This window comes from Ambystoma mexicanum, chromosome 5q, assembly GCF_040938575.1.
Source record: "Ambystoma mexicanum isolate Mex_15411 chromosome 5q, UKY_AmexF1_1, whole genome shotgun sequence".
NCBI lineage: Eukaryota > Metazoa > Chordata > Amphibia > Caudata > Ambystomatidae > Ambystoma > Ambystoma mexicanum.
The window spans coordinates 45805229-45831936 of record NC_090933.1 but is presented as its reverse complement, the minus strand read 5'-3'; the positions used below and the strand labels follow the sequence as shown (position 1 = coordinate 45831936).

General features: G+C 45.2%; 1 protein-coding gene across 3 annotated transcripts in view; it reads right to left on the bottom strand.

Annotated features, from left to right (window-relative positions):
* The window catches only part of GFOD1 (Gfo/Idh/MocA-like oxidoreductase domain containing 1), a 364310-nt gene that overhangs the window by 222177 nt on the left and 115425 nt on the right, over nucleotides 1-26708 (bottom strand). Inside the window, exon 2 of one of the 3 annotated variants that reach the window (XM_069620489.1) lies at nucleotides 14492-14544. The exons of 1 other annotated variant lie outside the window; for it this stretch is intronic. The gene's annotated coding sequence lies outside the window, so the exon portion shown is untranslated. Of the gene's footprint in view, nucleotides 1-575; nucleotides 693-14491; nucleotides 14545-26708 lie in introns of those variants that run through there. One more of the 3 variants, XM_069620491.1, reaches the window with a different exon arrangement.

Below are 26708 nucleotides of genomic sequence, written 5' to 3'. Positions count from 1 at the left end.
CTTTTTTGGATTGGGACAGAAAGGTCTTCATCCAACCCGTTTTATTTCAATAAAGACGTCTGATGTTGAAAAAGTTACAACTCTGTGTCCGCCTCTCATTTCTGACCCCTCATAGCGTAGAGATAGAGTCCTGGTGTAGACAAATTAAGAACATGGTATTTTATTGTGCAGAATTTGCTGTAAGATTCTACCTTTTACGTGCGTCTCGCAAGTGCAGAGAAACCTATTATCAGTTTGAGAGTCTTAGTGAGTATCATGGGCTTCGGGGCCAACAGCATAGTCAGAATTAAGGAAAGGAATCTGACAGTCACCCACCCTATCTGATACCTGCTTGACTATCTTGAGATGTGCATTTAAATACCAGATATTTATTGATGATATCTAAGTTTACAAGGAGGTAGAGGTAGTCCCTTTTACTTTGCCCACACATTGTAACATAACATTTTCATTTGCAATCCTCAGGTGCTTGGGGAATGAGGAAACTGTCCATGATCATACGTTTTTGCAGAAAGTTTCTAACAGCACTACTAGCAGGTTGATATAAAAAAAAAAGACAAAGGCAAAATGGAGCTCACCTGCAAAATATGCGCTGGTGGTGAAAAGCGTCGCCTTCAGCAGGCCACACAAATCAAAGACTGACCCAATAATACTGTGCACCAGGCACGCTGCTTTATGGTCGATCTTCCCAGCATGGCAGCAGAAAGGTGAAAAATAGGACTCATCACAACATGGAATCGCTGGTTTACCGCTGTTGGTAAAATGTACAATGGAGGTAAAGGTTTTAATACCAGCAATCCCAGCTCAGGAAAAAAGGACATCATGAAATGATAATTATATATATTGTTTTTGGTTGGGCCCTTAGCCCAGCCCGTAATATTCACCTATAATCAACGATCATTTTTACTGCCAGTAGTACATTTTTACTAGATGCCGTTTTTATGATTCTAAAAAAATGTAGATAAAAAGTGGCCCAACAGTGGATATAAGAAATGCCAATACTTCCATCACCACCCAACGGAAGGGTCACTAAGGCAGAACAAATAATTTACCACCAGCTATTTTTCTATCTTTCTTTTTAGGCCAACCTTATCCTGCTGGCTAGCCAGGATTGAGGCTCAGATGGCTTTCGTCAGACGAAAACAGGCACAAATGTGGTAAAATGATTGATCAACACGACCGCAACCAGTGGCATTTTCCTAGAGGCAAACCTCCCAACTGGTAAAATGCATTTTAATGCAAAGTAAGATCCTATTTCTAACTACAAATGCCCCTGATTTTTGACTTTCTGATGTTAAGAGGAATGTAAGATGGGAACTAGCCCTCGCCATCCGTCCCATCTTCAGTTGGATGCTAGAATCTTCCCACAATCATTTTTTTAAACACTTCTTAGACCAATGACTGGCATCTTTGTGCTGAATCCCTTAAAATTGCTAAATTGCAATAGGGCCCCTTTTGGGCAGAAAGAACACAATTTTCTGACAGTCTAAAATGTATCTGAACTTTTCTATAAAAAGGCAACTTGGAAATTAATATTTGTTTTAAAAAAAAAACTAAAGTGCCAACTCTATTATGGAAGGTGAACTTAAGCAATGCTTTTTAAGTCCCAATGATGTCTCATGGCCTGAGGAACATGCGATGTTAGATTAGATCGTCGGCCAAGTGCCTGCACTGGAGGAATTTAAAGCTGCTCAATATACCTCCACGGTGCTTAAAAATAATGACGCTTATAAATCAATCAGATAGCTACATAGTGATTTAAAAACGGAGGGCTTTCTGCATTTGAGAAACAAAATTTGAGTTCCCTCTTAATAAATGAGTCCTATGTGGGTGGATGAATACTAAGCTCCAAGCAATGTGGTTCTGACCCCCATACATTTCACCCTCCATCAAACCTGGCATTTCCTGATTAGTGCATACAAAAAACAGTAAACAATAGCTATAGCTCTGTCTTTACCTTAACATTTTTTCTTCATGACTGCCAACCCTGCCAAGAGCACTGGAATTGTTAACTTATCCTGTTTTGAAGAAATCCTCAGATGGAAGATTTAGGTAGAATGGATGCTCCGGCCCTTCTTTTCTCTGTCACACTGGACACCATCGATGTCCAACATCCAGCTGCGAACCCTCAGACATAATATGGCTGGTCTAGTCCCTATTAGAAGGTACTCACTCAATCCTACGAATCAGAAACAATATTTCTTGGCCTGCACTGTTCAAAAGCACTGCTTCGGACTTGCATAGTAACGTAAGCCTCCATTTTATCTTCCTTCCTCTTTAGCATCTATGACACCCAAGTCAGGAATGCAGTCAAGCCTTCCAATCTCTCCACCAACCAGAGCATGAATGATGCGCAACCGTAGCAAATAATGCAAGCACCCGTCATACCCGCTGGATAGCCAATGGGCCCAGCAGTCTCCAAAAACGTACGGTCATGATCGGACAGACTGGGCCTAAATGACAAAATTATATTTCTCCTGAGAGACAAGAAACCAGGTGCAACACTCGAGACTAGCCAGAAGAACTGGGTTCACATCACTCCCATACAAGAGTTGCTGATCAACTTCAACAACAAAGCAAGTAGATCGGCATCATGGACTAACCTCTTTACGTTTGGCAAACTACCAACCGAGTCAGAGGGCTGACAGCACTATCACACAGAATCCAACCACATCCATCCGTAGCCACGACGGTAGACATTGAAAAGAACGTACTGAGTGGCTCCAGTTGTTGTTACCAAAGAGTGTCAACACACCAGCTTTGGAACTCATTTGTGGCATACATCAAAACCTTAATGACCAATGAAAACGCCTATTTACTAAGGCTTTCGGGCTTCCTGTAAGGGAAGGACGCACTGTAAATCTCCATCGATTATCACATTGCCTCCCATCACCAATGGTAACCCCAGGCTGCCCCTCCCTACTTTCACCCCTCCACCTAAGAGGCTCCTCTACCGATGCTAACCTTTTCCCTGTGATGTCACTGCTTTCCTGAAGGCAATGCGCACTGGGGTCGTCCTGCCTATTTACAGAAATTGCACATGTATTTGTGTGCATCCTGATTGGTAATAACTTGCACCCCTACCGACCAAATTCTGTCTCTTTGTGCCGCTAGCTGATGGAGATTTGATACCTGGGGGACCCCTAAAGTCTCTCCCTCAAAGGATTATTCTGCAAGTGTCACCATCAAGGTACTGATACTGATCATTGTTACTCCGATCCTGCCTTCCATGTTGATATCATACAGGGCTGCAACGACACAAATGCAAGTGACTCCTGTACAAAACAGATGATTCACACATTGCGACTGAGATGTTTTGACAAATATTACAGATATGTTAACTAAGGCAGGTACGAGAGACATGACAATCCATTATGTTGTGTTATATTTTTTAGGAGACTCTACACAATGCATATTAAAGTTTCATGTAATTCTCAAACTGCAACACATATTTTGAGGTATGTGGGCTCTAAAAAATATTATGTTTGATAGGCATGTGTATTATCACATATTCATTTTAGGTTGTTAAAACTAAATTTCGAATGATGTAGATGAGCAAGGAAGGCGGGTAATTTGTAACGATGATGCGCAGCTTGTTCGTGACACTTGAAGCATAATCCTTCAAGGGGGCGGTCCTATCATGTTATCTGTTTACTCATTGGAGATTGCCCCCGAGTATGAATCATTCATCCGTCATGCATTGGACACATTGTTCTCCTTCACCGATGACATATGGAAAGATTGTTTAAAGGGACTGATTAACCAGATGTTTGCTGAATGTAATTGATACACAGTGGAATGGTATTTATTCCATAGGGGAGCACACACTGTCAGGAACGTTTTTCCTGACAGTGCAGAAACATTAACATGTTTCCCCTTCTGTGCATGGGAGTTCTAGACCTGCTCCGGCCTAACCAAAGTAATTGGGAACTAAGTCGCATTAGATCCAATGGTGCACACTTTTTACAATATATTTGAACCTGGTGCATGAAGTGATAATTAGGAGAAATGACAGTGGCGTTTACATGATTCAACACTGATAGGAAGGAATCAAACCTGACTCCTCAAGATTAAACCTAGTTCTGTGCAGGAATTCAGACACCTGCCACAGTCGCACAACTGCTGCGAAGCAAGAAGTAGAGCATCTGTCTTTGCTGGTGAACCCGCGACCCAACTTCAATAAGATCTCAACGACTCCAGATGCAGCTCAGATTGTCTACATGATCCTCAGCGAGTACGAACAGGAACCACCCGCATCATTGTGGAAAAACACTCCTTTTCAGACAGCAGATCATGAAGGGGAGTATTATGGATGTTACAGAGGACACGACTGATCCCTGTTGAGGGAAATGATTCGAAGGAGTTCATGCACTGTCCTTCCACTGAAGAATAATCTCATCCAGTTCTCTGCGGTGCCTGCCAGTCCTATGTCCATGTTTAGTCTGTCCAGTTGCGATCGGTAGACAACTGGATCAGATGCTTAATATGTGAAGGTCCCAGTGAGTTGTAAGAATGTGGCGATATGTCCAGGAGCGACAATGAGACACACCTCCCTCTGCAACCACCAAACTGTTGTTGTTGTTCCCTCTTAGAAATGAGTGATGGTACCTCTTGATGCATCACTGCTCTGAGTAGGGGTGGTTGGAATATAACTGTATATGTCCAATATCCAGGATGGCCGGTGATGACAGGGAACACGCACTATGTTATCCCAGTTGACAGGTAAGCCTAGCTAGAACATCAATCTCAGTGGGAACTTTACAGGAGGCTGTGTTTATCTTTTTTTTTTGTTTCGCTGTTTTCCTTATTGTCGCAGTTCTAGTTTCTGCACTTTTTGTGCTGGGGTGTTTGTGTCTTTTTCTGCATTACCCTCATTTCCTTATCTTCGTGGCTCTTACAACCTCTTACAACTTTGGTACTCAGACGGGGTACTCACGGCTCTTCGGACTCTAAGATCTGACGTGAAGAGGTAAGAGGCGTCCCCCCGGAGGTCCAGAGGCCAGATAATCTGTGCTCTGTACTCCCCAGGGGGCCGCCCCCTGGGAAATCCTCTCGGGGAAGAAAACCCAGACTATGCAGGTGTAGAGGAGGATCAGATGTACAATGTCCATAGTGTCAGGTAGAAGGATGAAGAATATCCCAATCCAATCGGTGCAAAATGACTGAAGATTCTTGAATGCAGTAGAATACGTGGACGGCTGTAGCAAGAAGGAAAGGAATGGGGCAGCAGAATAAAGAGACAGAGGAAAGACAGAAGAATGAAAGGAGAGAGTGAAGGACAGCTAGAGTCGTGAAGAAGAATGTTTAGTTAAGTCAAAGCGGAGATAGATGAAAGGTAAGCGCAGTAAAAAGACGCGAGCGGCTGAGAAAACAGAAGCTGCAAGCGGAGGCTACCGAAGCCGAGGAAAAGAAATGCTGAGGGCGGCAGAAAAGGTAAGCGCTGGAAGTAGCCGCGAACGGCTGGAAAGAACAGGGGCCACAAGCGACGGCGAAAAGGAAACAGAGGGAAAGGATGCCAAGGGCGGCGGAAAAGACAGAGAGCAGAAAACAGTGTCGAGAAAGGCTAATAGGCGACGGGCTCTGAACGGAATAGTCGGGAGCGGGTTGAAAGGAAATGGATAAAACCGAAGTGACGGTAATTTACGAAGGAAGGGAAAAGGAGGAGGGAAGAGGGAGGACTCAGAAGGAGGTCTGAGTGGGAGAGGGTACCAATAGATACGAGCGAGCAACAACAAGGGAGCAATGCTATAGAAAAGAGTAGCAACGCAGTTACCAGTTTGTTCGCGGGGAATAAGTACGAACAATTGGTAGAAAGAGAAGAAGGACAAAGTGGAAGAAAAAGACTAGACCTGCATTGTTAGTGGATAGAGATGTTATCAAGGAGCCGCCATCTTGGATTCCACTGAGTATATCGTGGTTGATGTAACTTCCAGTGTCTCCATAGGCTTCTAGGAGTTCTTCTAACAATGGCTCTCTTTTCTATTAGGATCTTTGGGGGGGGGGTGATTTCCAACTTCACGTCTTGGCAAGGCAGGCCATCAGAAGGGTACACCTGACAACTGAGTGTCGCCTAATGAGGCCTATAGCAATGGAATAAGAAAGAGAATACACTCCTGCATATACACATGTGGAAATTAACAAGGGGGCTCCTGGGAGTCCTGCTGCAAGCATTAGTCCTGGTATCGAGAGACTTACCCAGAGTCTTTAGCTCACTATCTTTCACAGAGAAGAAATATCCCAAATATATCAGTCTTTGTCCTGCCGTGGGGCAGTCCAGCACTGAAATGCTAGGCAATTCTTCTCTAAACAAGACTACCAACAGCAACCCCAGACACGTGTTTCGGTCTAGTTGGACCTCATCAGTAGGGTGGAGCTGTGCCTCTCTAAGAATAGTGAGCAAGGGGTCCACGTCTGGATTCCCCTAGTAACTTAGGGCAGACCAGTTAATGGGAAGGCCTGACCATAAAGGTCATTTCTGCTGGCTGTGTTATCTACAACTCCCACAATTTTGATCTAATTTTCTGTTATTTCTTTGTATTTCTAACTGAACCAGGCCTGCTTTCTTGGTGGGCCCGGCCCAGGTCTTGAGTTAAAATGTTCAAAGGCATAGACCTTTCAGTTCAGTGGGGAAAACACCAGCTGCATCCATACTTTGGCAAATTCAGTTTTAAATTGGCAATATGTGCTTACATGTAACATTTTAGCATTATATCTGGGCATGTTGTTTAAACTACAATGTTTCATGACATGCGGTCTGGACAGATATAAGTTCACTTTAGGTATTATTCACACATAGGCCACAGTTACATAGACAATCCAATAAGTAGGCTTTTCTATTTGAATGTCAGTTTATTTGTGAAATATGTCACTTCGCTTCACTTTAAGGCACATTTCCTCCTTGGTATTTTTCACATGCCTATCATTTCAATGTATATTTTTCCATGTGTACTGCTGCAGTTTTGAATCTGTCAAAGGTGACTTTTCCCAGTTTCCACAAAGTTAGCATCCGCAGCACCACATGTTATTTCTTATTCAGTGGGCATATGCATCAGTTTTAAGCTTTCATGTAGATTTCCCTTCACTTGTGCACCTATCCATTTTAGTGGAGTTGGCTAGGCCCATTACTTTCCATTTCACTGGGCCTTATGTCGGAAATCACGGTTTTGCACTGGCTTTTATATTTCAATGGAACTCCTCATTAGCCATCTTCACTCTCACAATAGGGGCCTAGCATAGCCTCTCTATCTCTGTCACTCGGGAGCTGTATTTTAACGCCACGTCTGCGCATTGCAGTATGTTCGCTTGGCTGATGCACTACTGTGCAGCCCTCGCACAACAATCCCCCAGCGTTGATGCACGCAGATGGGTGAATGGATGGAGGCTGCTGACGTCAGTAGGCCAAAGCCGTGTTCGAGTAGTTGAAATTCCAATTGTGTAACAAAGAATTGCTAAAACACAACTGAGTGCTAGAAACGCAAGTTGGGACAGCGAAGCTAAGGCAATGACGAGAAGGGCTAGAAATGCTCTATTTGTGCCTTTATATGCATTGTGGATTGCCCTGTGCCTGTTCCGGGATATAAGGGAAACCAGGGCTGTTCCTCCTTTTTGTGAGTGCATTCATACATCAATGGAACATACTAAAAAAGCAAGGCCTTCTCTCACCACCAATAAGCCTGGATTTATAGATACGTTCACAATTGCAAACTTGCATCAGAGATACGCGCATGCAAGTACCCGTTTGCCCATTGGACACAGCCATTTTTTCCATGAGGCAATCGAGATGTTAGAGTTGAGCTACTTTGCGGCTACAACTTGCTCTGTTGTTTAATGGCGTAGATGCGTATTTCTAAGTCCATTTCTACACACATAGAAGTCAACTTCACAAAAAACGTCCTCAGAATTGATAGAAAAATGGCTGTAAAAAGCTACTACGACATTCAAAATACACGTGCATGACAACCATCCATTTATAATGAATTTCAACTGCCGTTTTCATAGCTTCTGATCGTTTTGTAAACCGGGTTACAGTTTACTCTCCATTGGCTCGACAAAGTCTGCCCGTTTCTAACACTAAGTAACTCGTCACCGTGTTGTCCATTTTACAGAGACATTAATTGTAAGCCATTGTTTCCGTGGTATAAAGTGACTGCAAAGCTCAATGTCGGCACAATGCAAAATAAATATAAAGATCGGTATGGAAGTGTGCCACGTGCGTCGCACGTGTGCAGTCTGTGCCCGTGCGGGAAATAGGTGAAAGCCCAAGCTTCAGCGCCAAGAGGCCCATTGTGTGTGCTTTGCGCTTATAAATGTGCTATGGTGCATACATACAAACCCACACTTTCTTGTGTTCTCAATTGTTCAGCAAAGAACAAATGCACACGAGTGCCCCGGGGATGACAACTGGACAATATGTGCGTACAAGTTCACGCACTGCTCACCTTTCTGAACTGACTGGGTGCAGGACATGTGTCCGCGGATGTTGGGTCACGTGGTCACGGCACTTGCCAGACCTTCTCTTAAACCTCACACGCTGTTTATTTCTGCTAAGCATCCATAGCACAGCGAACTACTAATCAACTCCCTGCTGTCTTCGCGGCGGGCCGCGGCTCTTCTGTCGGTGAGTTTTAGACATGTCAGGTGGTGCTGGTCCGGCTTCCTGTTTGCGCCGTTTCATTGTTCTCCGCAGTCAGTCGGCCATGCTTGGAGTTGGCGGGCTCTCGATCTGCCGCCATCCACGACGTTTACAATCTCATAATCAGATCGCATCAAAATCATTTATGCCGAGAAAAACGGTTTTTATTTTTTTGCCAGCCAACCCGAGAGAATGTGTTACTTGCCGGACACTTCTAGCAAACTAGTATTATGGCAGATAGAAATCACTTTATCTTGGAGTACGGACTGCACCTCATAATATCAATACAAATGTTCATTTCTTGAAAATCAATGCCATTTATGCATCTCTAAATTTCGTGGCGATGTTTCTCGACTCATTTCACTAAATGGATGAATTAACACACAAGATCAACGTTGTTTTTTAAAGGGGTGCACATCACCTAAGGGCGGGGATTTGCACACGTTGGCTCTCCAGATGTTTCTGACTACAATTCCCATGATATCTGGCTATAACCTATGCTGGTTAGGGATGATTGGAGTTGTAGTCCAAAACATCTGGAGACCCAAAGGATGCACACCCCTGCCTATGGGAAAGTTCGGAGCGCTCTGTTATCCAACATAGTGCTTGTTGAAGGCAGCTAAGAGCCCAAATGTCTGAAGTTTCCCTTGGGGTCCTCACATTGAAAGTGGTTTTCCAGGTGGCTATCACTTTGGTGCTGCGGTTTGGGGAGCTTGGTGCCCTCTCCTGTGAAGCACCATACCTGGTGGTTTCCCCTGATGTGTTGTTTCTGAAGTGTCACCCGTCTTTTCTTCTTAAGGTGGTTTCTAAGTTTCATTGCCTCAGGAGATAGTTTTTCCTTCCTTATCCCCTCTCCCTGCTCCCCGGAGGAGGTTCGTTGGGCCACTCTTGATGTGCGGCGGGCAGTTCTTCTCTTTTTGGAACGCACTAGGGCCTTTCGTCCCTCCCCTAAATTCTGTAGTACATTTGGGGGACCGGTCCTCATGGGGAAGGAGTCTGTGCCCACCATCAACCGTTCGCTGCGGTATGCTATCGCTTTGTCTTACTCATCTATGGGGTCTCCCCTTCCGTCTGGTGTGCAGGGCAGGTCAACGAGGCAGATGGCTGAGTCCTGGGCTGCGGCCCGCAGTGTTCATATCCAGGACATTTGCCGCATCGCCACCTGGACTGATCCGCACACTTTCATTAACCACTATCATTTGAATCTGCACTGCCGTGAGGCGGGGGCCTTTAGGGGTGGGTGTGTTGAGTGTGGCGCTCTTGTGAAATAGCTTGTTGCTACTGTCTGGATTTGTGTATTTCAATAAATTGGTGTTGGTCAGGTTGCATTTTCCATTTGGCTTTTGGTGTTTTTCTTTGCGCTCGGCCCATTCTCCCTGAGTTGGCACGCCTCATTGATAAGTGCTGGGGCGAGCAAGAGTGGACGTGGAGGTAATGATAAGAGTACTTACCGGCAATCTTCATTACTCCTAGTCCTTCTCTTCCTCGTCCCAGCACGAATTTCCCGCCTCTGCCTTCCCTGTATTGAATGGGCCTATTGGGCAGTGTTACGTACTATTGGGACTTGGGGAAAACGGCTGTTAGGCCCAGAGGCGGGAGGTGGATGGGGCAGGGCCTGAGGAAATTAGAAGTAGAAAGAGGGTTCCTGTATGGAGGTGGGACACCTCATTGATAGGTGCTGAGATGAGGAAGAGTGGACGTAGAGGTAATTATCCCATCCCCGCTCTGGCCGCCATAGAAATAGAAGAGGGGCTGCCATAGGTATTATAAAGCCTGCCACCCATGAGCTTGAATCTGTAAAAGAAACCTCTGACTTCCTAGCATAGGCTAAACCATTGGTCAAACATTGAGGTTACATCACTTTGATCACAATATTCAGCTATGCATGAATAACATTCAGTCTCAACATTTATTTCTTTTATTTTATATAGTGTGAACCTAGCTCGGGAGCAACAAAGCGTGGAGTGCTTTACACCGTACAGAGGCAAGTGCTATGGCTTGAATTTGTAGATAGTGGTGCAGTATTGCTCATTGCAAATCCACCATTACAAGTCCTGCCTAAACATGCCTGACGGCTGGACCCACACTTGGGCTTTAGCTCTCAGACTTTTTGATCACAACTTTGCATCCTGCAGCACCTCCACATGTCAGAGGGGTCACGGCCTGCCAGAAATACACACCACCACACAACACTGTCCATATTATTTTCCAGGACTTGTCCCAGCATAGGGAGCTCCTTGCCTATTGAACACTCCCACTATATCTACCTTCCAGACACTGAGTGACACCTTAAGGACTCATAGCCCAATTTGGCTTTCCTAACCCTGAATTGCCCAAAAAACATGCACCCCGCATTTATCTGTATCACATATCCATACTGCCATCCCCAATATTAACACAATAATCATATACTTTCTTTATCTACAATTGTCTGTGTGTGTTTTGCGAATACTTTGAGACATTACTGGACACTCCAGGTTCTCGTGAGTGCTAATGGATGCAAAAGTTTGATATGCAAATGAATACGAACTACCCTATTTGTGCAACGTGCCACCGACGAAGTAGGCAGTTTTTGGGAGAACTCTCTATGAGGTATGCGACTGGTGTGAGGACCTCACCATAGACTTCCATGGGTCCCTGCAACACAGATCCAACGGCACGCCCATATTCTGAAACCTGTGCAATCTGAACTGAAACCTGTCCAGAAGGATAGGGTAGATACTGTTGAGTGCAGTTTAGAACGTGCAGTGCCACAATTCTTTGCCACTCAAAGAAAGTCATCTAACAAGGTTCTTTAGCAGGAAGGTTTGGCTACATTGGCGTCCATGCTGTGCCTGTGAGCCACCTGAGACATGCCCTCAGGAAGGATGATGCAGAGGCCTCTCACTTGTTTAGATGTCCAAGTTCTTGAATCCGATGAGTTAAGTCATACTGCATCTCGAGATGTTACCAGTCCCTGAAATAAATGCCAGAACGAAGAGCCCTGGCGTGGTTTGGCTCATGCCCACCATTCCCTTTTGGATAGTCAACCCCACCTCCTCCAGATGCTTTGGCCAAATGCTGCCATAAGCCTCAGCCAGTATTGTCAGCACTTAGGAGTCATGGGAAATGTAGTGCAAAACATCGGGAGGGTGGCACACAGTTCTTCTAATTCCAAGATCACGACATTGTCTCCGGTGGTTGAAGTCAAATTGTGTTAGCTAATGCCGGGGATTGTGATTTCTCTGATTTCCAACAAGACTAGGCTCTAACAACTGTATGAGGAAGACCACGCTTTCCAGTCATAAATAAACGGGGTACCACAATCCAATGCAATGCTCTATCCAGCGCCCCATAATAGCACAGAACAATGTTATATCTGGGTAAGAAGTTTTCAGAGCTCTGGCTACAGTAGATTTCAAAGGCCAGGGGTTGAAATAAGGATTTGTTGACCAGGAGCAAAATGCAGCCCCTGGGTATCAGGCATCATCTGTTAGACAGGAGCTATGTCGGGGAAACCAGGAGCTAGCACATTGTGCACGGCCAATGCAACTAGTGCGTAAGATGCTAACTCTATAACTTTGTGTCCATTTATATATTATCCAATATGCTTTAAATGTCTCTTAAGCGTGTCCTTTGTTCTCTTCTATACCCATTCCCAAACCTACACAGTTGATATTACATAGCTATCATGTTTGTATGGCACCACGTGTCTGGGGAGTCAAATGTAGCTCCTGGTAGCTCTTGGTTCCAAGCTAACAAGGCTCTCATTGGCTAGCTAAATAGCTCCCAGCTCCTGGCAGTTTCGAATCCTGAAGGCCTCTGGGAAAAAGCAAACCAAGAAAGATGAAAGAGCAGAATCTCGTCAGTAGACATGTTTCCCTGTGTTTGTTCAAATCACCCCAGAATTAAATTGTGCACCAAATTGTGTTCTGTTTCTCCTGGGCCATTAGGATTATGGAGCTGCACTTGCACATGGTTCTCTGTTCCAGGAAGGCTAATCAACGTGCCGCACGCCCACGTGTGTTATACTCTTTATTTTTATACATCTGAACATAAACTTGCACTTCAAAAATATCTGCAAGTGAAGTGTCTCAGGAAGTGAGAAAAAAAAGCCGTAATGGGTGCGCATTGTTCTCCAGCGGACACATTCTGCCGCTTGTTAGTGATGCAAAACATATGCGCCGTCGCATTAAAATGCAGCATCTATCTAAGAGCCCTGCTGCTAAATGTACCACTTATTTTAAGAAACAAGCTTTCTCCCTTCAAAATGATTTGCTAAAGAATCATAAGTTCTTTAGTGAAAATAAATGATTCGGTTATTTTTTTATGTAACATGGTTTACACACAAATGAAATGCACTATTACCTGGGCATGGCCTGGCCCCACAGTAGAACAACTCTGCGTACCAGCCGATCGTGCACGTGTTTGCTTTCTTTCAGCACTGGGAATGGGGAAAAAATACTCTGGGATCCCATGTGGGGAAGAGAGGGAAGGACGATAGGGCAGGGCTAAAGGTGGAGTCACAGCCGAAAGTGACCGGCATGTAAAAAGTGTAAAAACACAGGACTGAAACAAGAGCGATGCCTTGAAATAAGCGCAAATCACATAATGAACCAACCAGATAATACAGCTGTGCAAAAAAGAGTATGAATCTTGCTTTCTTTTCTACGCCCTTAACGGAAGCCTACAATTACCAGCATAGATTCATGTAAGGCTAAAAAAAATCGTTCTGAATCTAGCTGAGAGGATAGCACTACACTGAGCAGCACAGGTTCAATGCCCAGTCCCGTGCTTAGAGGCTGGAGTCCAGCATGAAGCGTGACATAAGTAATCCAGTCATGTTTGTTTAGATGAAAAATAAACATGTTTAGTACTTGTGTCACACAGTATGCATTCCACCCAATTTTAATCACCTGTTAAGACACTCCTAGTCATTCACTGCTGCTGTGCCTACAGGTTTATGTGCTCAAAACAAAACAAACAAAAAAAGACGAGCCAGAGCAGGGCTCTTTTGCGCTCAGCATCCCTCTGGGTGCTGGGAGCATGTGGTCACTGTAGGCGCAGAGTATTAAAGTGGACCAGGAAGGGCATGGACAGATTTTTTTTCTCCTAAATTCGGAATCCGTGGATAGAATTATTTTTTTTACCAGTTTCTGAATCTGGGAAAATCCGACCCTATTCCAGAATTGCGTTTTCAGGGATTTTGGAGAAAAGTTGCTGCATTTGAGTGTGGGAGTGGGACGGGACTTTCAATGATTTCCTATGTAATTAAATATAAAACATATACAGCCTTAGCACTTAAAGGGTTTAGGGGGGCGCTCGCTTTTTGATTCAAACGCCTACAATAGAAACAAAAGCTACATGCTTCAGTATATGTCGATATGCTCTTCAATGCCTATGGCCACTGGCTGCCCTTGTACTTTGGGCAAGCCGTGGCCACATTCGGCTTGCATTCATTAGTAATAATGTCTTAATAAACACTTTCTATACAGTGTGAAATGAACAAAAGAGAGCACACTGTACGCATACTTAACATGGACTTACGCAGGGCTGGACTGGCCAACCGGAAATCTGAATATCTCCCGGCGGGCCTCTGCACACTGGGCCTCTTTTGTCTGGTTACCTATTTAATTTTCACATTTTCTCGTAGTTGTCAAAATGTGTAATATTGGGGCACTTTGAAAATAATTTCCAGGACCTCTGTTGTTTCCCAGTCCACCCCTGGATTTACGCTGTGAGAGAGAGTAGTGACGCATGACAATTTACATTTCCTGTTATTGCGTAATTGTTTTTTAAAAGTGCTAAACTATTATGACACGATGACATGTGGAAACCTGTAATGTGGTACTGATGGCTTTAAGCGGAATATTATTTTGTTACCTGCCACTTGTCCACCCCTCGATTTCGAATCCCAATTACAGCAATGATGGTACCTTTTGGGAAAATTCAAAGGAGATGTAATCATTCTACAACATTGCAGTCTTCTGTGACAGAACTAAGCATTAACTCCAAGTTAAAAAATAGTTTTGTACTCTCATGTTTTAAAAGATGCTCCTCGTCATTCATTAGAGCACAGCCAAAAGCACCAACGCCTTAAGACAACCACTATATATATTCAGATCAACTGACAAATCAGCTGCAACCAGCAACACTAACAGTAAGTGCAGTTTGGAGACAAGTCGCATAAGCCATGGAGTGGAAAGATACGTTGGATAGGGAAGCACCCTGGTGGGCAAGCTCATCACTATCCGAGGTTGCCACCTTGGAGAGATAAGTGAGGAAAACCAGAATCACCTTTATTCCCACAACCGCACATTATTGCAACTATCACAGAATAATACAAAACACTAAAAAGAGCCTGATTCACTGAGGCCTTTCATAATGGTGCAATCCCATAGGAAAACGCCCTGTGAGTCGGGCCCAATGTCTTTATTTATTGGTTATTTGTAAATGCGCACTATACTGGAAAATTGTGTTTCAAGGTGCAGAGGGTAGGTTAAGGGCAACTAGTTAACTTGAGAATTTTTGATAAATCTTAGCAATCAAATGATGTCTCCCCGTCCCGACAATGCTTATCTGGAAGTACCTGCTCAGTCCAATGTGACTACTAAGAAAAGGAGAAGAGGCAAAAGGTCATTATAACATGAAAAAGGGAAACTACTCCCCAAAAACAACAGAAGGAAACATTTTACCGTTCTTACAAAGGGCAGATATGCAAGACCTTGTTCAGAAAATGGAAAACCTCCCTACTCACGATGACAAGTCTTCTGTTCTCCGGTACTCTCTCTGTCAAAATCTACACAGGGCCTCAAACTAAGTATGTTTACAATGAAACTAAGATCCACGATGTCTACCACCTTGAAGGGGTGTATGGAGTACTGAAATCCTCCCGCAGCACTACTCTAACATTGTGCTAAATCGGGGTTAACGTACTGGTCCCTTTTCATCACTTTCTAGGTCTGGGAAATGTCTACTCCAAAAATCTTGTGCAAGTAGAATTTCGGGACCTGGCTAGAACAGACATTGCTTGGATGCACACCCGCTCTAGATTTGTGCATGATCTTCTAGTTTCTGAAAGGGTGGCCCCTGTATCTATGGGCTAGGACCTAGTTAGCTCCACAGAAACTAAAAACATCAGGAAGAGGGGGCATGTGTAGAATGTTCGGATAGAATTTGGAGGGGACGTGAGCCAAGAAAGTCAACCATTTTGGGAAGTAAGAACGGAAGCAGGCAGTTGTCTGAATCAGACCGGTTTTGGGTACCCGGACTTTTAGGGTAAGATAAAACTATGAGAGGGGTTAGATTTGCAGCATAGGATCACAGCATACACATACCCTCATGGAACACACAAGGCTACAAACACTTATTCAGGGTCGGACAGGACATGTACCACATAAGGAATTTTCATATCATCAACCCACACGAGTTTTGGTTAAAGGAACCACTTCTCCTGGGTGGTTGTTTGACACGTATTCAACTTGTCATTCAAGGTTTAAAGGGAAGGACGTATGGGGGCATCTCACTGTAATTAAGAAAGAGATTGGAGCTGATTATCAAATTTGTGATATTGCCCGCCACCCTCCCTGGCATCCTCGCTGTGCCTTTGTTAAAAAATTCAGACTTCTTTTTTAGAGGAAGGGATCTTCTTATAACTAACACATATTGGAATCCCCAGGCTTCAGACAAACATGATATGGTTGAATACATAGCAGCCTTACCAGAGGATTGGTTTAGTAGGAAAGATTTAGTAGAAGTCACTGTCCTAAGAGATTTGAATGAGTTGCCCTAAATAATTTATACCATAGCCATATAGGAACAATGGGGGAAATCCTCCCCCTAACAGCAATGGTCATAGATATGCAGACCTCATGAATGAATGGGAGATGCGTTGTTCAAACTTAGAATTTGTAAATCAATCTACTCTTGAATACACCTGGAAAAGAGGTAAAGCTGCCTCAGTGATTGACTGTATCTTGGTCTCCCAATCTTTGCTGGATAACTGTTAGGGGTTTAAGATATATGCTACAGACTACAGCAACCATTTGCTCTTACGAGGTTCCTTTGAGGGGAAATTGACCTCAAAGGTTAAAGACCTAACCAAGGATGTCTGGGTAAATAACCCAGCAAAACCGTATCAACTGGAAACCCAAGATCGTTCATTGGTACAATTCTGAGCTGGGCAGTCTCTATGTAAGCCTTGGTATAGAAGAAAAACTGAAGTTCTTCCCTACTTTTTTTAGTAACTCTGTATCAGCATGTGCTGTCAACAACAACCCCATGGTTTGACGGGTAGAAATATGAGAAAGCACAATTTTGATAAAGGAGTGCACAAAAAAAGAGCTAAGATGTCAACTGCGAGTCCTTCAAAAAAATAGATTTGATTCAGAGAATTGGATTGGAGTGACGTTGGCTTGGCGTGAAGGCACTAAAATAAGCCTGTAAAAACGGTCTCAAGAGCTATAAAATAAAGTTGTTACAAGCGGACGGAGAAACCATCAAAAGCACTAATCACTAAAGATACACATGATTTTTGGTCACTCTTGAATGAGGACAGGATATACCAGGAAAGCAAGCAACTCAGTCTGATTGTCATGACCCGTAGAACTTGCCCCTTCTGGACCTCCTGGTCCTTATCGCGCCGGGGCTTGTACTCCTTGTTACTCCCAACATGGCCGCAACAAGCGACTTGCCTCACACCAGCTTTCATGTCGCACACGGCACGTCCTATAAATTGGCCACGCCCCGTGGCCCCGCGCATCTCAACGCTATCATAAGGTAGTGACTTGACGTGTGTGTGCTGTTCGGCAAATCTTCTATCCAAGATCCTGGTTTCCCTCCTCCTACCTTCTCCCTTTCCCTCTATTCGACTCCTGGAATCCCCATTCTTAGCGACCGCTACCTACTTTCTTGGACATCCTGGAACAGCAGCCTTCCCGGAACTCTGAACGCGCTCTGCAGCCGGAAGAGACTCGAGCGAGTCTATACAAGACCCGATCCGTCCACAAGAGGAATCCGCCCGCAGAACAGAGCAAGAAGCGATCCCAGGTGAGATGGGGGAGATTTACGACAGTTTGAGACGCCAAACGACCGACACTGATACTGCTATGGAGAAAGTAGTCCAGGACCTTATGCGTGGCATGCAAGAGCTCACAACTGAAGTACAGAACTTAAAGGCTGAGAATGCTGCGCTAAAGCAGCTAGTTTTGTCTCGCGACCCCGCTAACAAGGACAGTGTGTTACTTGGTGGAGTGGCAGACAAATATGATGGATCGGCAAAATCCTTATGTGGATTCCTGGATTCCTGCTTGGTGCATTTTACCTTTAAGCCCTATTATTTTTCAACTTCTAGGGCGAAGGTGGGCTTCATTATCTCGCACCTCACAGGGAATGCATTAACCTGGGCTACGCCCTTAGTCAGCTCAGGGGATGCCCTCCTGGATGATTATGATGGATTCATTCAGGCACTCAAGACTATGTTCGACTGCCCAGACCAGGTTTTTAGTGCTCAAGAACGCTTACTTGATTTCCGACAGGGTACCCAGGATATGCTAACATACGTTACTAAATTCAAACAACTGGTCAAGGAAGCGGATTGGTCCTCTGAAGCAAGTTTCACTCTATTTCGCAGGGGTCTAAACAAGGACATTAAGGATGAATTGGCCCGGGTGGCTCGTCCTAGTTCCTTCCAGGCTCTTATGGATCTAGCCCTGCAGATAGACCTTCGAATCCAGGAAAGAAAGGCTGAAAGGAGAAAGACCAAGACACCTTTTCAAAAGAATTCCCTTGAGACCTCTGTTAAAACCAATTCTGACCCAACCCCTGACACAGATCCGGAACCCATGCAAATTGGAGCCTTCCGTGGGCCTATTTCCCCTCAAGAAAGGATGAGAAGGATCCACACAGGACTGTGCATGTATTGTGCCTCGGATAAACATCTTGTTAGAGAATGCCCTCTAGCCCCTCCACGGCGTTCGGGGAACGCCAGCTCCCGATCCTAGATGGAGCGAGGTGTCGGGAGAGAGATGTTTGCTCCACATCAATTCCATCCTTGAACTCTCCTGGACAAAATAGTTTGGTGATACTACAGGCCTTCCTCTCGCCCTCCAAAGACAAGACCTATCCCATTCTGGCCTTGGTGGACTGCGGAGCTATTGGAATTTTCATTGATCAAGACTGGGTTGTTAATCATCATATTCCGTACGAGACACGAAACACCATGCAGCCGGTGGAAGCAATTGACGGAAGACCCCTCTCTTCAGGACCCATAAGCCTGCAGACTAAAGAGATCCAACTTTCCATAAATCATCATCAAGAGCGGATTACATTCGACATCATTAAGTCAGCCCATTACCCCATGGTTTTGGGTATGTCCTGGTTACAAAAGCACAATCCGTATATCAATTGGACAGCTGTCAAATATCAATAATTGAGACAAATTATATGCATTATCCAATCAAACAATTGGCAGGTTATCCCAAGGACTCACCGTTACCTCTTCCTCTGACAGACCCCCTTTCGGTAGTGGAAAGCTCTTCTTGTTCCAAATGGCGAGAAGATAATGAAAGCCTCCCAAGTACCTCTTCCCCCTCCCGGATAAACCAGGTAGAAGAAGAAGTCCCAGGGAAACCCTCTGGGGAAGAAAACCCTGTACCGAAGGTAGCGGTGTGTTGTCCTCCGTTGCAGTCGGGGATTCCGGCGAAGTCAGGAGGGCGTTCGTCTTTGAGAAGAAGAAAGAGACTGGTAAGTATCAGAGTGAAACTGAGGTATAGAATGTAAGGTAAAGAGGAATGTGGATTACCCTTAAACCGGAACAATGGGGGGAAGAAGGTGGCAGTCAGAATCTTCAGAAAACCTCTGAGAGGCAATAGAGGCGGAGCTAAGATCTGTTTTGATGGTGCAGAGTCTTGCCAGTGTGTTCGAAATGCCGGTGTGTGATGTGCCTGTAACTATACGAAGGAGAGGATAATAGTAAGTTGTGAATGTTAGAAAAACGGGATTGGAGGTTATTGGATATACGGATTTTGGATGAAGCTTACCACGGTCCGGAATGAGACCGGAAGGCAAACTTGGTTGATGAGGAGGGGGAGTCCGCGAAATCGGAAGACAAAGAGGTAGTTGGAGAGACACTAGAATTGAAAACAGGAAGTTTAGAATGCTGAAGACAGTATTTCGCAAGTCAAATTCGAAGACCTAGGAACGAACTTACGTAGCGTTGTTAATGAGGAGTAGCAACGCAACTCCGTGCTGATCTCCGGGACTGATATACCCACACTCGGGTAGGGAGGCAGTACTTCCGGGAAATCAAGGTGTGCTGAGGCTAGACCCGCAACTCCAGTTACGGCGGCCATCTTGGTAGTAGAAATGGCTGACACCCGCCGTCCTATGGTCCATCGATGCCACAAAGCCCAGCGTCTCCGAAGGGGCGTGACAGTATGCCCCCTCAAAGGTCCCAGGCCTCCCGGTTTGGACGGATGGGACAAAAAGAATCGGCGGACCAAAGTAGGAGCATGAACAGCCGATGCCGGTTCCCAAGAGCGATCTGCCGGAGAATAACCCTTCCAGTCAATCAAGAACTGTAGACGACCCCGGAAAAGGCGTGAATCACAAATTCCCGCCACTTCATACTCGGGACCTGTCGGGGTGATGACAGGAGGGGGTACTCCTTTCCGTGCACGGGAGAAACGATCCGCCACGTCTTTCTTCAACTGCGAGACATGAAAAACAGGATGAATCCTGGACCAGGATGAAGGGAGTTTGAGCTTGAAAGCTGACGACCCTATACGCTTCAAAACGTGAAAAGGGCCAAAATATTTCGGGGACAATTTGGACGGTACCAGATGACGAGGTAGAAATCGAGATGCCAACCAAACCAAGTCTCCTGGTACCAACCGCGGAGCTGGAGTGCGATGTCTGTCAGCAGAGCGTTTGACCCGGATCTGGGCCTCCCGAAGAGAGGTCTTGGCTGTTCGATGTCCCATCTGGATGGCATCAATGAGAAGATCCACATCGGGAAATTTTGAAGTGGAGACCGGACCGCTGGGAAAACACTGAGGATGGTATCCGTAGGAGCAAAAAAAAAGGGCTGAACCCCAAGGCTGAATGTCGAGAGTTATTATATGCGAATTCAGCCAAAGGCAACAAGGAACACCAGTTATCTTGTGAGGAGGAGATGTAACAACGCAAATATCCCTCAAGGGTCTGATTTAGGCGTTCCGTCTGACCATTTGTCTGCGGATGGAAACCTGAACTCAATGCCCGGGAGATGTGCAAACTCTTGCAGACTTGCTGCCAATACCGAGATGTATATTGTGAACCTCGATCAGAAACAATGGTCTCAGGTAATCCGTGAAGGGAAAAAATCCGTGAAAGAAAAACTCTTGCCATCTGAGCTGCGGTGGGAATCCGCGGAAGTGGAACGAAATGTGCCAATTTTGTGAAGTAATCGATTGTGACCATGATTACTGTACAACCGTCTGATGGTGGCAAATCGACTATGAAATCTGTGGAAATCATTTGCCAAGGACGGTCAGGGATTGGCATTACTGAGAGGAGTCCTGAAGGGGCGTTTCGAGGGCATTTTGACTGCAAACAGATGACACAAGCGGACACGTAGTCTATGATGTCTCGAGTCATTTCCGGCCACCAGAAGTTACGTTGGATCAACTCTTTAGTATTAGCCACACCTCTGTGACCCGCTAGGTATGAGTCGTGACAAAGATTTAGAACTGTTTTTTGTAGTTCACTCGAAGGGAGGAAGAGCTTCTTGTCCTTATAAGCACATCCTTGGACCATGTTGAGTTTCCAGGTCGCCAGAAACTGTGGATTCAACTGGATAAATTGCAAAGTGGAGTTGGCCACGTTCTGTAAAAACGTGGTAACTACCTGCACGAATGTGGCTCTGGGAAACAGAGGTTCTGATCGAAAAGGCGTAGAAGAGGTATAATCCTTTCTGGACAATGCATCAGCCTTGAGATTGACTCTCCCGGGAATGAAGGTGAAAACAATCTCATACGGTGAAAAGAAGTGTGCCCAACGTGCCTGCCTGCTATTTCGGGTCTGAGCATACTGTAGGACGCGTAAATTACTGTGATCAGTCCTGACCTCAACTGGGTGTCTTGCCCCCAGGAGAAGATGTCTCCACTCTTTGAATGCCTTTTTTATAGCTAATAGTTCTTTTTCTAGCACTGAATAATTTATTTCAGAGGGAGACAGTGTCTTAGAAAGATAGGCTATAGGACATTCTATTCCTTGATCATTTTCTTGAAGCAGAACGGCCCCAAGGGCCTGATGAGACGCATCCGATTCCACAATGAACTTCTTGGTTTGATCTGGAGTAATCAGTATGGGTCCTGTGAGAAAATGTTTCTTCAGGTTCTCAAAGGCAATTTGTGCCTCCCCGGACCAAAGGAATTTTACATTCTTCTTAAGAAGTGTCGTCAGCGGAAGTATCTTTTGCGAATAGTGTGGGATGAAACGTCTGTAGAAATTGGAAAATCCCAGAAATCTCTGCAGATCCTTAATGCAGGATGGTATAGGCCAATCTGTAATAGCTGAAACTTTTTTAGGGTCCATGGATACCCCATTTGCAGAGATTATGTACCCTAGGTAGGCAACCTGGTTTCTGTGAAACTCACATTTCTCTAGTTTGCAATAAAGGTGGTTGTTTAATAGTCTCCGTAATACCTCTTTCACGTGCTGACAGTGTTCTGATGGTGATGAAGAAAAGACCAGAATATCATCTAAATAGACAATAACTGTGTGAAGAAGAATGTCTGAAAAGAGGTGGTCCATAAAGCGTTGGAAGACTGCGGGGGCGTTGGATAGGCCGAAAGGCATTACTTTATATTCATAGTGTCCCAAAGGAGTACGGAAAGCTGTCTTCCATTCATCGCCAGCTCGTATACGAATGAGATGATAAGCCCCGCGGAGGTCCAGTTTTGTAAAGATGGTAGCTCCTTTAACGGCTTCTAGTATGTCTGGGATGAGAGGCATAGGATAGCGATCCGGGATGGTGATCTTATTTAAGCCTCGGTAATCTATACACGGTCTGAGTTCCGTAGAGTCTTTCTTTGGGATGAAGAACAAAGAAGCCCCAGCTGGTGAGGTGGATTCTTGAATAAGTCCATTGCAAAGATTCTTTTGAAGATATTCTTTAAGAACCTCACGTTCCCATCCTGATAGGACAATCATGCGACCGAAAGGAATCGGTGCATCTGGAACTAGTTCCAGGGCACAGTCATCTCTCCGATGTGGGGGTAGTTCAGCATATTGAGATTCGGAGAACACTGTCTGATACTGTCTGTATTCAAAGGGCAATTCCTGGATATGGTTCAATACAGAGATGGAACCCGGATTTTCCGACATGGAGATAGTGGGACGAAACCCAACCGCTCCGTCCGAAAGACAGTGCGTCAAACAATGTTCAGATCCTAGAAAAACAGTGCCCGCCTTCCAATTGATATATGGATTATGAGCACGAAGCCAGGGTAGTCCTAGAATAACTGGATAGTGGGCTGTACGGATTACATCAAAGATAATGGATTCTTGATGGGAGGAGATATTCATCCGCAAAGGTATAGTTTGTTCCTTTATGGGACCTGATGTTAACGGACTACCATCCACGGACTCAACTGGGATTGCCAAGGTCTTAACTGAACATGGTATATTGTGAGTGGTCTTCCAGAGGGTATCAACAAAGTTCCCTGCGGCCCCACAATCTATTAAGAGCGTGACCGGAATGGGGTCTGTATCTCCCCATTTGATCTGGACATGTAAGGCCAACATAGTAAGATCGGGGATCTCCGTAACTTGGGATGGTATCATATAAGATGAGGAACCGTTTACTGACTCCCTAGCCGCGGTTCCCCTGGCGGTTGGGAGATGGCGTTTCCCTGTCTTTTGGCTGGGATGAGAGGACAATCTTGAATTGCGTGTTTTTTGGAACCACAATACATACACAGGCCCTTGACTCGACGTTTATGACGCTCCTCTGGAGTAAGGCGACCTCTGGTAGTCCCTATCTGCATAGGTTCTTCTGTTTGTGATCTTCCTAAACTAGGAGGGTATGTCATAGGTGGTCTCACGGAGCGGCCACGACGACGTTCCTTCACTCTTTCTTGCAGTCGGTAATCCATCTGCATAACTATGGTGATCATCTCTGCCAAATTTGGAGGTCTGGGTACTCGGGAGATCTCATCTTTTAGCTCTTCGTTTAATCCTCTGCGGAATATTGTGATTAGAGCATCGTCCGCCCATGACGTACCAGCTGCTAACTGCTTGAAATTGGTGATATAAGACAATAGATCTTGAGATCCTTGTTTGAAATCTAATAACTGCTCTTGGGCTGAAATCGTGATTTCCTGACGGCTGAACATGGCTCGAAGACTATTCAAAAAGGCAGGGTAAGAATCTAATAAGACATTATTGGTAGTAACAAGAGGCGTGGCCCATGCTAAAGCGGGACCTGTCAAGTTTGCAATCATGTGTCCTACCTTATCACGGTCGCTTTGAAAAAAGGCTGTCTTGAAAGAGAACTGAACGGTACAAGCCTCGATAAAAGCCTTGAGTTTATGAGGATTACCATCGTATAAACCTCCTGGGATAGGGCCAGGAGGCACTTCGGACCAGCTAGGGACTCTACCTGCCTGTTGTCGGAGGTAAGCATTCTCTTGTTTTAAAGACTGCACTTCAGCTGTCAGAGCCTGTACTGCAGTGACTAATTGCTGTTGTTGTGAGGCGTCCATATTTCTTAGTAACCCTGAATCCCTGAGACAACCTGCTCAGATATTATTTATCTTTTTTTTTTTTTTTTTTTTTTTTTTGGCGTTGCTAACTGTCAAATATCAATAATTGAGACAAATTATATGCATTATCCAATCAAACAATTGGCAGGTTATCCCAAGGACTCACCGTTACCTCTTCCTCTGACAGACCCCCTTTCGGTAGTGGAAAGCTCTTCTTGTTCCAAATGGCGAGAAGATAATGAAAGCCTCCCAAGTACCTCTTCCCCCTCCCGGATAAACCAGGTAGAAGAAGAAGTCCCAGGGAAACCCTCTGGGGAAGAAAACCCTGTACCGAAGGTAGCGGTGTGTTGTCCTCCGTTGCAGTCGGGGATTCCGGCGAAGTCAGGAGGGCGTTCGTCTTTGAGAAGAAGAAAGAGACTGGTAAGTATCAGAGTGAAACTGAGGTATAGAATGTAAGGTAAAGAGGAATGTGGATTACCCTTAAACCGGAACAATGGGGGGAAGAAGGTGGCAGTCAGAATCTTCAGAAAACCTCTGAGAGGCAATAGAGGCGGAGCTAAGATCTGTTTTGATGGTGCAGAGTCTTGCCAGTGTGTTCGAAATGCCGGTGTGTGATGTGCCTGTAACTATACGAAGGAGAGGATAATAGTAAGTTGTGAATGTTAGAAAAACGGGATTGGAGGTTATTGGATATACGGATTTTGGATGAAGCTTACCACGGTCCGGAATGAGACCGGAAGGCAAACTTGGTTGATGAGGAGGGGGAGTCTGCGAAATCGGAAGACAAAGAGGTAGTTGGAGAGACACTAGAATTGAAAACAGGAAGTTTAGAATGCTGAAGACAGTATTTCGCAAGTCAAATTCGAAGACCTAGGAACGAACTTACGTAGCGTTGTTAATGAGGAGTAGCAACGCAACTCCGTGCTGATCTCCGGGACTGATATACCCACACTCGGGTAGGGAGGCAGTACTTCCGGGAAATCAAGGTGTGCTGAGGCTAGACCCGCAACTCCAGTTACGGCGGCCATCTTGGTAGTAGAAATGGCTGACACCCGCCGTCCTATGGTCCATCGATGCCACAAAGCCCAGCGTCTCCGAAGGGGCGTGACAACAGCAGGATCATTATCCCTGGGCTCAGAGTTCTGTATGTCCCACTGTCTATCCCTGGACCCTTCCTCGATAACTCCTGAAGAACCTCCAAGAGATCAAGAAACACCGCTCATGGTTTCCAATATCATACAAGTTTCAGAGTCCTATCAGGAGTTTACTGATGTATTTTCTACCGCCATAGTCCAAGCATTACCCCCTCACATGCCTGAAGACTTTGCCATAGATACAGACCCCTCAGCTGTAATTCCCTTCGGCCGAATGTTCATCCTTTCCGAACCTGAGAAAAAGGCCCTTCGGGAATACCTCGACACCAATCTCGAAAACGGCACCATAAGACCCTCGAAATCTCCAGCGGGTGCTTCGTTGTTCTTCGTTCCCAAGAAAGACACCAAGGAACTCAGACCTTGCCTCGACTATCGAGGCTTAAACCAATGCACCCTCAAAGATCGATACCCACTGCCCCTGATTTCGGATATTCTGGAAGCTGTGAGAGGAGCCGTAATTTTCACGAAGCTGGATCTCCAGGGTGCCTACCATTTAATTCTTATCCAGGAAGGGGAAGAATGGAAGACAGCCTTTAGAACACCCTTTGGTCACTTTGAATACCTAGTCATGCCTTTTGGACTAGCCAATGCTCCCGCAGTCTTTCAGCGTTTTATGGATAGGGTGTTCTCTGATATGTTGTTCCTCTTCGTCATTGTCTATCTGGATGACATATTGATTTTTTCCAAAGATCCTCTAAAACATGAAGAACACGTTAAGGCAGTACTACAACGACTTTGTGACAACAAACTGTTAGCCAAACCCAAAAAATGCTTGTTCCACGTTACTTCTGTTCACTACCTAGGATTCTTCCTTAGCCCAGAAGGAATTGGCATGGACCCTTCGAAGGTAAAGGCCATACTGGCTTGGCCCGCTCCCACTTCTGTGAAACAGGTGCAATCCTTCCTGGGGCTTGCCAACTTCTACCGGAAGTTTATTTCTACCTTTTCCGAGATTGTTCAGCCGATCGTAGCTCTATTGAAGAAGGACACCCCCTTTATCTGGTCTACATCGCAAGATAAAGCATTCCAACGATTGAAGACTGAGTTCACACAAGCCCCCATCCTGACCCAGCCCGACACAAATCGCCCATTTCTAGTGGAAACGGATGCCTCTAACTATGCCATAGGGGCGGTCTTGAAACAGGAACTTGAGGATGGACTGGAACACCCCATTGCTTACCTTTCACGAACCCTGACCCC